The 15,959-nt window shown below is 39.2% G+C and overlaps 1 protein-coding gene across 2 annotated transcripts in view; it reads left to right on the forward strand.

Annotated features, from left to right (window-relative positions):
* Positions 1-8,213: 8,213 nt before the first annotated feature.
* LOC106051401 (uncharacterized) overlaps positions 8,214-15,959 on the forward strand; it is a 241,024-nt gene continuing 233,278 nt past the window's right edge. For both annotated transcript variants that reach the window (XM_056023275.1, XM_056023276.1), the window contains exon 1: positions 8,214-8,368. The gene's annotated coding sequence lies outside the window, so the exon portion shown is untranslated. The remainder of the gene's footprint in view (positions 8,369-15,959) is intronic.

Below are 15,959 nucleotides of genomic sequence, written 5' to 3' on the forward strand. Positions count from 1 at the left end.
TAAAGTCGTGAAAAGTACTTCTGAAAGAAAATGCGATTGTCGTTACTGATTTTGAAAAAAAAAACAACAACTGCAGACCTTTGGTACAGCAGCCACATATTTTACCATTCAATGTGACATTTAAAAAAAAACAACGCGAAATCAAGTCGCAATTTAAATTTGTAGTTTACATAGTTTTACACAGAGATGTGTTTCGCTTAATTAATTTATTAGTTTTTATACGATGTCGGACCTTCATTAAGAAATGAGGGCAGCTCAAAACTCCTATGGCAAAGGCGAATGGGCACTCAGCTACACCTGTTGGTTTTAATGGTATTCAAGCGATCGTAGCGTTAACATATCAGGGTCCTCTCAATACATATTAAGGTCCTCTCAATACATATCAGGGTCCTCTCAATGCATATCAGGGTCCTCTCAATGCATATCAGGGTCCTCTCAATGCATATCAGGTTCCTCTCAATGCATATCAGGGTCCTCTCAATACATATCAGGGTCTTCTCAATGCATATCAGGGTCCTCTCAATGCATATCAGGGTCCTCTCAATGCATATCAGGGTCCTCTCAATGCATATCAGGGTCCTCTCAATGCATATCAGGGTCCTCTCAATGCATATCAGGGTCCTCTCAATGCATATCAGGGTCCTCTCAATGCATATCAGGGTCCTCTCAATGCATATCAGGGTCCTCTCAATGCATATCAGGGTCCTCTCAATGCATATCAGGTTCCTCTCAATGCATATCAGGTTCCTCTCAATGCATATCAGGGTCCTCTCAATACATATCAGGGTCTTCTCAATGCATATCAGGGTCCTCTCAATGCATATCAGGGTCCTCTCAATGCATATCAGGGTCCTCTCAATGCATATCAGGGTCCTCTCAATGCATATCAGGGTCCTCTCAATGCATATCAGGGTCCTCTCAATGCATATCAGGGTCCTCTCAATGCATATCAGGGTCCTCTCAATACATATCAGGGTCCTCTCAATGCATATCAGGGTCCTCTTAATACATATCAGGGTCCTCTCAATGCATATCAGGGTCCTCTCAATGCATATCAGGGTCCTCTCAATGCATATCAGGGTCCTCTCAATGCATATCAGGGTCCTCTCAATGCATATCAGGGTCCTCTCAATGCATATCAGGGTCCTCTCAATGCATATCAGGGTCCTCTCAATATACATCAGGTAGGCGGCATTTATGTCTTGGGCGAAACATCGCTTATTTTAAAATTCAGTGGACCAAATATGTACTAAAAACTGATCCTTATCTCTGCAATGGATAGAAACAAATCACTTAATACATCTTCTGTGACATTTTACGATACTAGAGACAATCTTTTCCCTTTGCAACTTTTCATGTGATTATTGTGACCAATCCTTGATACGTAGCTGCCGTCACATGTTGGGCATCTGTTATCAACAGACGCTGCAGCATTTTCACCGTTTCTGCTACTTGTGGTGTGTACGCCATCTACAAAACCAGGACCCTTCCTTTATGTTTGTTCTCCATGTGAATCTAGCCAGTCCCTCTTTCTCCCAACTGTAGATGTCCATTTCGAAAAGCTTCATGCCATCCTGTATATTATTTAAGCTGTATTTCCAGTAAGAACCATTAACGGATGAATTGACTTTTGACCTGCGTGAATGGAGATGTTGGTGAGGTATTTTATTTTTTTCGATTCATTCCCCGGTCTTTGATCTGGAGACATCAAACTGCATGATGTAAGAAACTCGTCAGTGACGTTATTGATGCTGTTGTTGGTGTTGTTGTTATTTTAATGAGAATTGACAATAAAAGACATTAATAATCACGATAGACTCCACACACTTAAATGAAATCTCGCGTAACTATAGAAGCACGAGCTTGAACTCACGCGAGACTTGGGTACGAGACGAGACTTGGAGGGTACAACGGTTTGGGTGTTTATACACAAACAATCTGTAAGTCAGGAAAGTCCAAGTACAACCCGCGGCTGTTGTACCAACAGCGCCGTGAGTTGGGATCGGGTTGCGGCAGCAGATCTACCACGAGTTAGCAGCACCCCTGCAGTGTGTGGGTGTGTGGGGTGAGTGAGTTCATGGGTTCGATCACATGTTAAAGGGATAAGGGAAGAGTTGGGTTCTAGAGTAGTGGAGTGGATGGTTGAGTTGGGTGCTAGAGTAGTGGAGTGGATGGTGGAGTTGGGTTCTAGAGTAGTGGAGTGGATGGTGGAGTTTGGTGCTAGAGTAGTGGAGTGGATGGTGGAGTTGGGTTCTAGAGTAGTGGAGTGGATGGTGGAGTTGAGTTATACAGTAGTGGAGTGGATGGTGGAGTTGAGTTATAGAGTAGTGGAGTGGATGTTGGAGTTGAGTTATAGAGTAGTGGAGTGGATGGTGGAGTTGAGTTATAGAGTAGTGGAGTGGATGGTGGAGTTGAGTTATAGAGTAGTGGAGTGGATGGTGGAGTTGGGTTCTAGAGTAGTGGAGTGGATGGTGGAGTTGGGTTCTAGAGTAGTGGAGTGGATGGTGGAGTTGGGTTATAGAGTAGTGGAGTGGATGGTGGATACTGGCAAATATTTCTATAATTACAAGAAAATTTTTTATACCAACAATAATTATAAATGACGACTTGAACAATGTCTAAATAGATGTCAATCTAGACTTATAGATTGTAAATAAACGTGTAAATCTAGAATTGTAGATTGTAAATAAACGTGTAAATCTAGACTTGTAGATTGTAAATAAACGTGTAAATCTAGACTTGTAGATTGTAAATAAACGTGTAAATCTAGACTTGTAGATTGTAAATAAACGTGTAAATCTAGACTTGTAGATTGTAAATAAACGTGTAAATCTAGAATTGTAGATTGTAAATAAACGTGTAAATCTAGACTTGTAGATTGTAAATAAACGTGTCACAATGGGAGTGGGATGCGTGGCTGAGAGGCAAATACTTGGCTACCTAAGAAGGGGGTTCAAGTTCGAATCCCAACTACAACAGAGTAGTGTTCGCTGAACGCCTAAAGGCAGCACGGAAACCTTCTCCCAGGTAACACTTCCCCCCCCCTCCCTATCGGCCCATAAAAAAGATTGAAACACTGAGCATGTTATACTCATGAAATAGGCGCTACATAAAATCAATGAAATAAATAAATTAATAGTGTTATAACCCTATTGGCGGCGAAAAAGGGTTAACTATAGGCTCAGCTGACACACACGTGAATCACTCAGGTCAGCGGGGCCATGGACAAGGGACAGTACTACGATTACACGATTACACGCAAATATGACCAATGTTATGGTCATGTGATCGAAAGCCTGCGTGTACGAGGACACAGTGTGTTGGAAAGCGGCAGTTCAAGACCGGAGAGCGTCGAGACCGGGACTGTTAGTCGGCCATGAAGTCGGTCCTGGTTGAGTCCTCATGTGTTGATGTACAAGTCCAGAAAGAGAGACAGTAGAGTTTTGTACGGTGATGTACAGAGTGACATTTTAGTTGTTGATGTGTTTGATGCCAATTTCTAGTATTGGCTGTTATCTACTTATTCACTCATTATTAAAGTACCCGATATTGTGGAGCTCTTGTTGTCAAGTTCTTGATGTGTTGATGTATTGTGTTGAGTTTTAGCAGTGTTTACGGAAGGCCTGATGATTAGGAAGAGAGATCGTAACAATAGATATTTCAAAATTAAAACCCCCCAATTAAACTAGCTCACCAAAAAATCATATTTACCTGTTTGATGCTTACTAGCCTGTATGTTGATTACCCTTTTGAATACGCTGCAGACTCTCCTTGAAAGAACAAGATCATTTCTAGAATAGTCTTGTGTTTGCTAGAACAATACTTTAGGGGGGGGGGGGGAATCTCTTTCGCTGTGTAGTTGACGTCATGATTGTGACACATCTATGCGCATCTCAGAACTCCTTTGACTAGTTTACTCGGCCTAAGATGGTCGTCATCTATGCGGTCACGAGAATGGTGTGTCGCTACTGTGATGGTAGAGAAAAGTGTGTCGCTAATGTGGTGGTAGAGAAAAGTGTGTCACTACTGTGGGGGTAGAGAAAAGTGTGTCGCTACTGTGGGGGTAGAGAAAAGTGTGTCGCTACTGTGGTGGTGAGAATGGTGTGTCGCTACTGTGGTGGTGAGAACGGTGTGTCGCTGCTGTGGTGGTAGAGAATGGTGTGTCGCCACTGTGGTGGTGAGAACGGTGTGTCGCTGCTGTGGTGGTAGAGAATGGTGTGTCGCCACTGTGGTGGTAGAGACGTTTAATGGTTTTCTATCCTGTTTAAGACTGGACATTAAAAAGAATTATCATATCAGCTTGAAATATTTCATATAACAAAGTTTTTGAGATAAAACTTCTAATTGTAGCACAAGCGTGTGAGCTTAGTTACATTATGTACCACTGACCACTATATCTGTGGATCTGACACTATTGGTAACTATCCCGTCTGAATCTTTTTGGTACTACTTATAGACACTATAAACGGATGTGAATTGTGAAGTGGTATCTATCTTTTGGAATAAAGATACATTCTTTATAGATGTTAAACTATAAAGCACAAGCTGGTTACATTTATAATAATGATAAATTAACCTTTATCAGATTAAACAATACTATATATCTTTTGAATACGACATGTGAACATTAAATGAAATATATCACCATAACGATAAAATATGACAAGCCATGTGTGTGGGTGTGTGGTTGTGTGGGTGGGCGTTTAGATAGTAGAATCTTTCCACCTTAAAACAATGAAGAAATAGGAAGTTAAACAGGAGGGTAGATTGTCATTCAGCTTTTTGTTATCCAGAGACCTATCTCTAAGTAACCACTGACACGCCGTTACATTGTGACCTATCTCTGTGTAACCACTGACACACCGTTACATTGTGACCTATCTCTGTGTAACCACTGACACACCGTTACATTGTGACCTATCTCTCTGTAACCACTAACACCCCGTTACATTGTGACATATTGAGAAACAGAAAGATCCGTTCTAGAATTTGCTAATGTATATATTTACGTACAACCCGAGGCTGAACTAGTGCGTGGGTTCAAAACTAGAGCGTAACCTCACTGACACGACCATAGGTGTGATAAGAGGGACAATAAGGGTGGCTACCTTTATTTTTTTATTAGAGTTAATCCCCTTTATTACTTGATTTAAGTCCCTGTTAATTGTTTACATTTGTCACTCTCTCTTGAGTCTTACTGACCAGTGTACTTTGAACAAAATCCCTATAATGTTTAACTAATACTTGTGTTGTACTATTGCTGTGTTACTCAAGAGGAGTGTGCCACTGTTGTGGGAAGAGTATTTCGATAATGAGCTAAGTAGACTTTATTTATTTGTTAGTACTAAGTTGGTTTATGTAAATGGTAGAGATTTACTTATCCTCTCCTGTATGTTTTTATTTAGATATCTTTTGTTTATATACGAGACAGTAGTGTGTCTCATGAATGACGTCATTTCATTGTTAATATATGTATGATATTATTGTAAACCATCGCTTTGGTTTTTCTGCATAAGACATTGTGCTTCTATGATGGTGGTTCTTTAATTATATTGACCGGAAACTGTCTTGCTACTTTGCTTTGTTTCATTATGTCATTTTCTTTCGTGAGCCTTTATTGCCATTTACATTTTCCATGATCTTTTTCTTTTGTTTGTAAATAAACTCCTTTTTTTTTGTTGCAACTGAAATCTCAGAAGTATTACTTGTCTGTCTCGGTAGTTTTGTACATCTAGAGGCTATAGTTATTAGCCTAGATAATATAATTGGGACCACAAAGTACAACTGGACTAACTTGCCAGTACAGTACAGGTCACTGGTCTTATGGCCTATCCTAATACTAGGTCACAATAGGTAATACGTCTCTACTTCCTTGACCAGCAGGCTGTTGAATGTCCGGGGATCGAATAGCCCTCGTTGAATGTACAAAAACAAAAAATGGCACCGATATAGTGAAGCTCGCATCTGTTGAGTAACAAGATAGAGGACTAAAGCTTGTAAGAGCGCTGAACACAAAATCCCGTCCACATTCCGTGGTCAATGTGACCAGAAGCTCGGCAACAGATAATCTGCTGCAAGGCGTGAGACACAATCAAAAGTAAGACCTTTCAGAAGCGTTTTATTTTTTGACTTCAATAATATCCACCTTTTTCTTGACTTTCCTATTGCCCTTTAATCAGTACGTTCCTGTTTTCCGGCATTGGATTTAAGAGGTGCCCTAAACTTTCTCTCTCCCTCCCTTCCCCCCTCTCTCTATCTCTCTCTTTGTCTCTTTCTTTCTCTTTTTCTGCCTCATTCTCTTTCTTTCCTTATCCATCTCTCTATCTCTCTTTCTCAACCCTACATATTACTGTAACAAAAAGATGTCTTGTCGACGACATTCAAAGTAATCAGGATTTCCTCATGACATTATTTTAAACATTCCTTCAATTTAAAAAAAATAAAAAAAACTTATAACAGGTTGTTCTTGCATTTTAAATCTACAAATACGAATTTTTAACCTAAATATACATTGAGCTATATCTATCTTAAATATTCTTATCTTATCTTATCTTTCTTTTTTGTTTTATTTCAAATCCTAAAGACTGATAATTAACCGACAAAAATGTGTCAACGTATAACCGTTAGGTAAAATGATCCCCAAAGGAAGCTATGTGAAATGTGTTACTAAGCAACGAGGTTTTTTTTATATTTATTTAATTAAATGCAATTATTTTTTAAGTATTTTGTATTTATTGTGGGAAAAAATTAACTGCAACAGAAATTAGATTGCGTTTTTGTGTGTTTGGTTATCTGGAAGTTACGAGGTTTTTGTCTCTCTTTTAAACTACATAATGTGCATTTCATTACAGATCTCGTATAAAATGTATAAAATGGTCAGTTTAAAGTGATCACAATGAAGTGGTCACAAAGAAGTGGTCAGAATGAAATGGTCAGTATGAAGTGGTCAGTATGAAGTGGTCTCAATAAAGTGGTCAGTATGAAGTGGTCTCAATAAAGTGGTCAGTATGAAGCGGTCTCAATAAAGTGGTCAGTATGAAGTGGCCTCAATAAAGTGGTCAGTATGAAGTGATCGCAATAAAGTGGTCAGTATAAAGTGGTCTCAATAAAGTGGTCAGTATGAAGTGATCGCAATAAAGTGATCTCAATAAAGTGGTCAGTATGAAGTGATCTCAATAAAGTGGTCAGTATGAAGTGGTCAGAATGTAGGGGTCAATATAAATTAGTGATCAAAATGAATTGCTGAAGCGCTTGGCTTTTGAACTGGGGGTCCAAGGTTCGAATCCTGGTGAAGACTGGAATTTTTAATTTCGGGATCTTTGGGCGCCTCTGAGTCTACCCAACTTTTAAAGGTAGTGTTAAGGGTACCTAACATTAGTTGGGGAAAAGTAAAGGCTGTTGGTCGTTGTGCTGGCCACACGACACCCTCGTTAACCGTGGGTCACAGAAACAGATGGCATTTACATCATCTGCCCTATAGATCGCAAGGTCTGAAAGTGAATTTTTACGTTTACCAATGTCAGGGCTAGATACAAAGAAAGAACTGTATAATCCTACTTGATTTTACCGTTGGCAAAAAAAATATTTAAAAAATTGCCCCTCCACACCTAAGTCGACTTCACTCTATATCTTAAAGTAAGTATTTGGACAGAACAGGGGAAAAAAAGATCGCCGAATCGTTGAGGTGTGTGTGGGAGGGGGGGGGGGTGGAAGGGCACCGGGGTAGAGGGCAGCATACTTTGTTCCCGAGGTCATTCAATCGTGTATCCATTCTCAAAGTAACGGCGTCGTACTGACTTAATAGAATTAAAGCATTCCTGGTCATGCACGATTTTACCCTCTCTTTCTAACAAACTGGTTTCCCCAACCACCTCTACCCCCCCCCCTTCTCTTTACCAAATTTACTTCTGGCGTCTGCGCCCAATTTCAGAACTAAGTCTTTAGTAGTGATGTGATTTGGAGGAAGGGGGTACGCAGCCTTTGGTCTCTACTTTCATTCTTCTCCTCTCCCCCCCCCCCTCCCTTTTGTCTCCGCTCTTTCGGTTTTTCTTCTTTATGTTTATGCTGTTTTTTAAAAAAAATGTTTACTGAAAGGAACTGTTACTGCTCCAGCCGGCACTGCGTGGCACTAACACTGGAAGTAGATACCACACTCTCTCTCTCTCTCGTGGGGTGCTTCCCTTCGCATCGACCGTGGGAGCAACGAGGGGAGGAAACTAAAGAGAGACAAGAGAGAGAGAGAGAAAGGAAGGGGGGAGATAAACAGTACGGGGGTCAAACTCTATAACGTGGCTATCTGCTGGCTTCTATTATTCTTGTCGTCTGATCAAAACGGATATGATACTCTTATAGATTCCACTAACGTCTGGTGAGTTTTTATGACATTGTAATGCTTGGTTTTTAACACCTAGTTGGGTTGTTTTATGTATTTCTCACCCACACTGCATAGGTTTAACTGTGTTCTATTATTGCTCAATTTCTTGTTTGATGGAATAGCGCTCTTGGTTGAAGCGTTTGATTGGATTTAAATGTTTATTTAATATTTCGTTTCATTTCTCTTCCGCATTTTGTTTACATTGTGTGTGTGTGTGTACGTGGCGTTTTTTTAAAAAAAAGATATTTGTACAATTAATTTAGGCATAATTCAGTTATAGCCGAGTGCCTTAATTGTTGCTCGTGTTTTGTGTGTTTGAGTGTCTGTGTGCGTGTGTGTGTGTGTCCTTCTAGTTTTCTTCTTCTCATCGTGTCATCGTGCGAGCTGACTCAAAATGAAGACTAGACGGATCCTCGCGTCAGATTTAACGAAACAAAAAGGGAACCAGGGCGTGTACAGAAAGATAAACAAACAATAAATATCTCGGGAACTGTTTGATGGCTTCGTAGTTACACTGTAAAATGTCATTTGCGAGCAGGGCGAGGGAGGGTGCATGGCGGTAGAAACATTTTATTTTATGACACGGTACTCTAATTCTCTGACCATTTTACTCTCTCTCTCTCTCTCTCTCTATCTCTCGCTCTCTCTCTCTATCTCTCGCTCTCTGTACTTTCTATGACTTTGTCTTTCTCTCTCGTATGGTCAGGTTGTCTTATTTCTAGAAATATTTTTTTTAGCCTATCTATTTTGTTTCCATGGCGCCTTGTTGAAATCATATTCTTTAGGCTGAATATTTCTTTTAAATTACATCTAGAATAAAAAAACGCCTAAATTGGGGCCTTACATTACATGAGAATCGGATGAAAAAAAAAATCCTTAAAATTTGAGTCGTAAGATATTTAACAAGTTAGTTGAGTTTTAAATTTCAGAAGAGACTATTCCAGTAACCTTCAAATATTAAAGAGTACACTGACTTCCAATGTGTGACTTGTACAGTAATTGTTAGTCACAGTAACCCGATCTTTGTTTACACTTTGACCTCAACATCATGTTTGTATTTACAAGAGTAGTGCAATAAAAATGTAGTTAGAGGGAAAAGAAGATAAAGTGATAGGAAGAAATGTGGTGACGCTATAAGGTGACCTGAAAGAAATAGGAACACGAAACGAGTAAGATTGGGAAAAATTGTACAATAAAAATTAACTACACTTTGTCCAGGATGCAATCAGTGGCGTAGCTAGGAGTTAGCCATCATTTGGGGAGGGGTGCCCGGGGGGGGGGTTAACTTCTTTGGGGGACCCTGCTTTTTTGCGAAGTAATTAATATTTAATGTATTAAAACACTCATTTGGGGGCCCCCTATAATGGGTCCCGGGGGGATTATCAAATTCTCCCTCCCCGCACCCTAACCCTACGCCCCTGGTTGCCATATACAAAAGATATCGTTGCCAACTAAAAATGATTTAGCGCTACAAGCGAATGAGCCTAGAATCTGGATTCTGCAGTGCTGAGGAAAAATAAGTCTTATAGATGGATTGTTAAAATACTTCGCTTATCAATACTTTCGTATTTTGTACACCGATACACCAAATAGCGTGCTATTATCTTATCTTATATAATACAGACGTTACTTCAAAAAAGAAGATGATTACGTCCTACGCGTCATGCATTAAGTCATCCATATAAATCAATGACCTAAATTCTGCCAAGTCTCTGAATTTCCTGGCTAGCTCAGGCAACCCATTCCATGTTCTAATAGCACTAGCGAGGAAGGAGCATTTATGGATTAGCTGCAATGTATAAAAAAATATCTTCAAGTGAATGTTATCACCCAAACTTGTTTTTTTTTTCTATTTCTCCTAACAATCATTTTTCTGTTGCCAGATTTTTGTTGACCGTCAAATTGAAAACAAAACCTAATTACAAAATAGCTAAAATGTTTATTCTGCGTAAAGGTTTCTTGTTGCCCATTACAGACGCTGGGACGCTCTAATTAATGGTGATTTGACTAGTGCACAAGTCAATGATTTAATTAATACCTTAGCTTTCAAACCATTGGATAACACACTCGTATTACTGTAAGACAATTATACCTGATGTTTGTTTTTTTAAAAGTTGGGATGGGAGGGGAAGGGGGAGTTAAGAGGTCATGAGAGAAAGAGTTAAAAATAGATACGTGTTGTAGGGTGGAGGAAGGAGAAGAAAGGATTTCACTCTACTGACCACTGGTCAAGATGAATGGCCTACATTGTGTCTTGTGTCCACCAGGTCTATGTGTACTAAACTTATGGTTTCACACGTACACCGTGAATACAGGTTTTTTTTTTTTATTTGCTTTCAATTCGTGTGTTCTGTTACTCCGTTGGGGTACTACTAGTGACTCATTGATCATTTGCCTCCATTTTTTTTTCTGTTTCCTGACGTCCACAGTTCTTACACTTAAAAAAAAAAACAAACAGCAACATAAGAAAGCGGTGTTTTCGTTTCCTGTCGGTCGATCCGCCACCTGAATCTCATTAGCAATGTGTGGGAGCGTGTGTGTGAGTGAGAGAGAGCGTGTGTGTCTCAGTCTACGTGTGAGTGAACGTGAGAGACACACAGCTCCCCACATCGGGGGCACTCAGCACCTGAAAGTTCCTCAATGCCTGGTCCACATCCAGCACGAGCACAAACTTGTGAACGAGAGAGACATTGATCTGACTCTGCCAGGACACTCGGATCCACTTCCGTCTGAGATACGCTCAGAGTGACATCTATTTCTTAATGAAATCATATCAAATATCATATCAAACCTATCACATAGCAAAGCTGAAACCAAAACCAGTTTATGAAATACTATTAACAAAAAAAAATGTAAGTCGAAGTTCTGGAATCATTAACACTGTCAACTTGTTGAAGGTCAAATTTAAATCGATTGAATACAACTTGTACTCCTTGCAAGAACAAAAAATAACAAATTTTGCTCTAAGACTAAGACCAAGACAGAGTTAAAGACAAATACAAAGACTAAGACTAAAACTAGAACTGGAACTAGAACTTAAACTAAAACTATTACTAAGTCTAAGTCTAAACCTAAGTCTAAGTCTGCTTTACAATTTTTATTGACATGGCCTAAAGTGTGCCGATGTGCCAAAAAACTAAAACAATTTTTATTGAAAATGTGTTATGATTACATAGACATTTTTAATTTTGATTTTTTAAAAATTGTCTTAGTTGAGCTGAGTAGAACTTTCTTGAAACTCCTGGCCCAGGAAGTGCCCCTCCACTTAAATGGATGTGTTATCCCTATAATCCTATTACTCGTATCGCAAGACGTTCGGCCTGAGTCGACGCCGAAGGCCGAGCACACCAATAAAACTCCAACGTATTCCTTCTTCAATCAAAAGAAAACAAAAAAAGTTACATCATTTGCACATAGGTTGAGACATGATCATCTCATCTCATCTCTGCCTGTGGTCCCTTCATGGGCATAAGCCACCAGCCAGCTTCCTACAGGCATCTCGGTTCTGGGTGAGTCTCTCCAACTGTGCCCATGTCTTGCACATCTGCTTGGCATATGAGACATGATAAATAATATGAATTAGCTATATTCTGTTTAAATAAAATGTCATGTTTTGAAATAATAGAACAATATTTACACTAAGACCACACTGTTGAACTAACTGACACAGTGTTTGTTTTTGTTTCTATTTCTATATCTGAGCAATATTTACTCTTCTGGAAAAAAAAACTTGAAAGCAAAATTACTTGAAACCAAAAGTAGATTTTAGGGCAAAAAAAATCTAAGGTCTTGACTGCTAGATTTTGGGTTTGGGGGATCCCCGTTTAGCAGACGCCTTGTTAATCCGCAATGTAATTAGTTCCACGTAACACTCTCCCAGGAGTCTGTAATACTTGTACATAAAAAAAACAAAACTTGTTTTAAAATGTGACCATCCCTCCAATTATAGGTAATGAAGTTTGCATTCGCGGTAAAAATTCAGTTCTATTAATCAATGGGACGACGAAATGTTCCTTTAACTCTAAATACCGAAAATTAAAGCTTTCTGTACTAGACAGAATGAGCTCAAAAAGTAACATGAAATACCAATTACCGAAACAAATCTTGTACTAATCATGTTAAGTTTTGTAGTCCACTAATATTTGATACAGTCTTTTGATTTTTTAAACGCACTTTTAAGCAATGGTATATTTAGTTTATGATTCTCACGCCTTTTCATAATATGAGGTTATCCATTAATTCTGTATCCTACAATACGATTCACAATGTCTATCCAGCGTTTTTGGGGTCGGCCAGTACCTTTCAAAATTTTCGATCTTTATTCCACCCACTTCAACATTTCTGCAGGTGCTTGGACCAAAATAGGTGTAATGTTACACAATATTACCCTTGTAACCCAAAATAACCCTTAAATTACCCTTATAACCCCAAATAACCCCAATATTACCTTTATAGCAGTCACATAGAGATGCGGAACACGACGAGCGTGTTTGTAAAAGACTTATTATCTCAAAACATTGTAGTCATGCACTGTACGCCCCATATCTGCGCAGCGTTCCCAGGCTCAGACCTCAAGTATTCCACGGAACGCAGGGCTGCAGGTGGACCTGGATCACTTTTGTCTTCACTTATTGGGAGAGCACAATACAACACATTAGTGGATGTTAATTGGCGCGCTTTGTTCCCGGCCAAGGCTGGATAACATTTGTTCCGCTGTTTCTGTCCACATGGGAGATGACTCCAAACAAGGATTATGCGGATTGTCATCCAGAGTTCTTTGGATAATGGATACTGATAGGAACGGCAAGGATAGGGCCCTATCTGGACATACATCAACTTTCCCTAATGAATGCGTCTATCACTATTGTCTTTTAGGTTTTTTTGTATTCATTTCTTCCTATTAATCAATCCTTCACAGAGGAGGTGTTGTGGCTAGAGGTAGCAGGCGGTCTGTTGCTCGATGTGAAGCCTAGTACTATATATTTTAGGCCGGGAAAAAACTACCTTAGGTCTTTATTGATTATTTTTTATTGTTTTTTATTCGTTCTCTCTATCTTACTTTCCATTTCTTTCACTCAATTTATCAACTTCTCTTTAGCTCATACTCTTTATCGCCATATTGTTTTATCCCCCTTTTCTCTATTTTCCTTTTCTTTCCATTTCTATCTACCCTCTTTAGTTAACTCCTTATATCTCAACTCTTTATCTCTCTTTATCTCTTTATTACTCTCTTTTTGTCTCCCTCTATCTCTTTTTTTTCTGTCTTCATATCCTAGTCTCCCTCTCTCTCTCCCTCTTTCTCTTTATCACTTTTGATTCCCTTTTTATTTAATAATGTCTTTGGTTCTGAACTGAAATGTCAGTGTGACTTCTCAACCTGATGTCCGTAGTGTAGGAGATGACACTAACATCCTAGAGTAGGAGATGACACTAACATCCTAGAGTAGGAGATGACACTAACATCCTAGAGTAGGAGATGACACTAACATCCTAGAGTAGGAGATGACACTAACATCCTAGAGTAGGAGATGACACTAACATCCTAGAGTAGGAGATGACACTAACATCCTAGTGTAGGAGATGACACTAACATCCTAGAGTAGGAGATGACACTAACATCCTAGAGTAGGAGATGACACTAACATCTTAGAGTAGGAGATGACACTAACATCCTAGAGTAGGAGATGACACTAACATCCTAGAGTAGGAGATGACACTAACATCCTAGAGTAGGAGATGACACTAACATCCTAGAGTAGGAGATGACACTAACATCCTAGAGTAGGAGATGACACTAACATCCTAGAGTAGGAGATGACACTAACATCCTAGAGTAGGAGATGACACTAACATCCTAGAGTAGGAGATGACACTAACATCCTAGAGTAGGAGATGACACTAACATCTTAGAGTAGGAGATGACACTAACATCCTAGAGTAGGAGATGACACTAACATCCTAGAGTAGGAGATGACACTAACATCCTAGAGTAGGAGATGACACTAACATCCTAGAGTAGGAGATGACACTAACATCCTAGAGTAGGAGATGACACTAACATCCTAGAGTAGGAGATGACACTAACATCCTAGAGTAGGAGATGACACTAACATCCTAGAGTAGGAGATGACACTAACATCTTAGAGTAGGAGATGACACTAACATCCTAGAGTAGGAGATGACACTAACATCCTAGAGTAGGAGATGACACTAACATCCTAGAGTAGGAGATGACACTAACATCCTAGAGTAGGAGATGACACTAACATCCTAGAGTAGGAGATGACACTAACATCCTAGAGTAGGAGATGACACTAACATCCTAGAGTAGGAGATGACACTAACATCCTAGAGTAGGAGATGACACTAACATCCTAGAGTAGGAGATGACACTAACATCCTAGAGTAGGAGATGACACTAACATCCTAGAGTGAGCCACTAACGAGAGCTCCGACTACTTTAAACTTTAAACACTTTTTTTTTTCTATCGGAAAAAAAGACAAAAAAAAAAAGCAAGCACAAAATTGTCTCCCTCTAGAGTTTATAAAAAGACGTCTATCTATTTAGGGCTTCAATCACTCTTTCTACATATCTGTCTTTCTCACCTACTGACACATTCTCCTCCCCCGTCTCTCTCTCTCTCTCTCTCTGTCCTCTGCCTCTCATCTCTCTTTCTCTAGTTCAATATCCAGATCACTCGCAGGAGTTATTTTTCTTGTAAGAAATTTAAAAAAAAAAAAAAGGGGGGGGGGGGGGAATAAAATCCATTGGGAGAAAGTGAGGCAAGAGAAGATAACCGCACTAGTAGTCCTCTATTAACTTCGTCCAACCTTCAGTAGCCAGGAATTATGGACTGGTCATCTGTCAGTTCAGCCGTTGTTACAATCCTCCCAGATATACCTTTTCTTTCTTTTAATGAAATCATTTTATTTGTTGTGTGTATGTGTGTTTGTAGTTACGTTTGTGTGTTCGTAACTGAAACATGGAGAACGGAACCTGAGAATGAAATAATGGCTAGCAATAAAAACTTAAAAGATATTTTTTAAAAGCAAACAAACCTATAAATGAATTGCTGATTGATCACTAACGGCCTGGAACACAAGAAAAATGCATTAGTGAAAATGAAACAAGATTTAGAAAAATAAATGTAGAGAATAGAAATAAACTTTCTGACTTTTATCATTTATTTTTCTCTCACTTTCTATTTCTGCTTCTGTCAGTCTGCCTCGACTGTTTAAAATATGTTCATTTGTCTATCTCTATTCACTTTCGCTTATTTCCTATGTGTCTGACAACTGACAAGTGTCAATGTGTGTCTCTTTCTCTCTCACTCTCTCTGTCTTTCTCTCTCAATCTCCTCTCTTTTCCGCTTACTCTATATCTTTGTTATATTTAAAATAACACTTGTACTATTTTCTTAAGATTAGAATGTATTGACGATTGCACCCTTTGATTGGGATACATCAAATGAACAACTGATCTAAGAACTAGACTATGCACAGAAAGATAAAGGCACATTCCTCGTTCCATATGATAGGACAAATTTGTACAAACACTCCTTCTTCCCTAGTGCTATTAGAGCAT

This window comes from Biomphalaria glabrata, chromosome 3 (assembly GCF_947242115.1).
Source record: "Biomphalaria glabrata chromosome 3, xgBioGlab47.1, whole genome shotgun sequence".
In the NCBI taxonomy this organism is placed as follows: domain Eukaryota; kingdom Metazoa; phylum Mollusca; class Gastropoda; family Planorbidae; genus Biomphalaria; species Biomphalaria glabrata.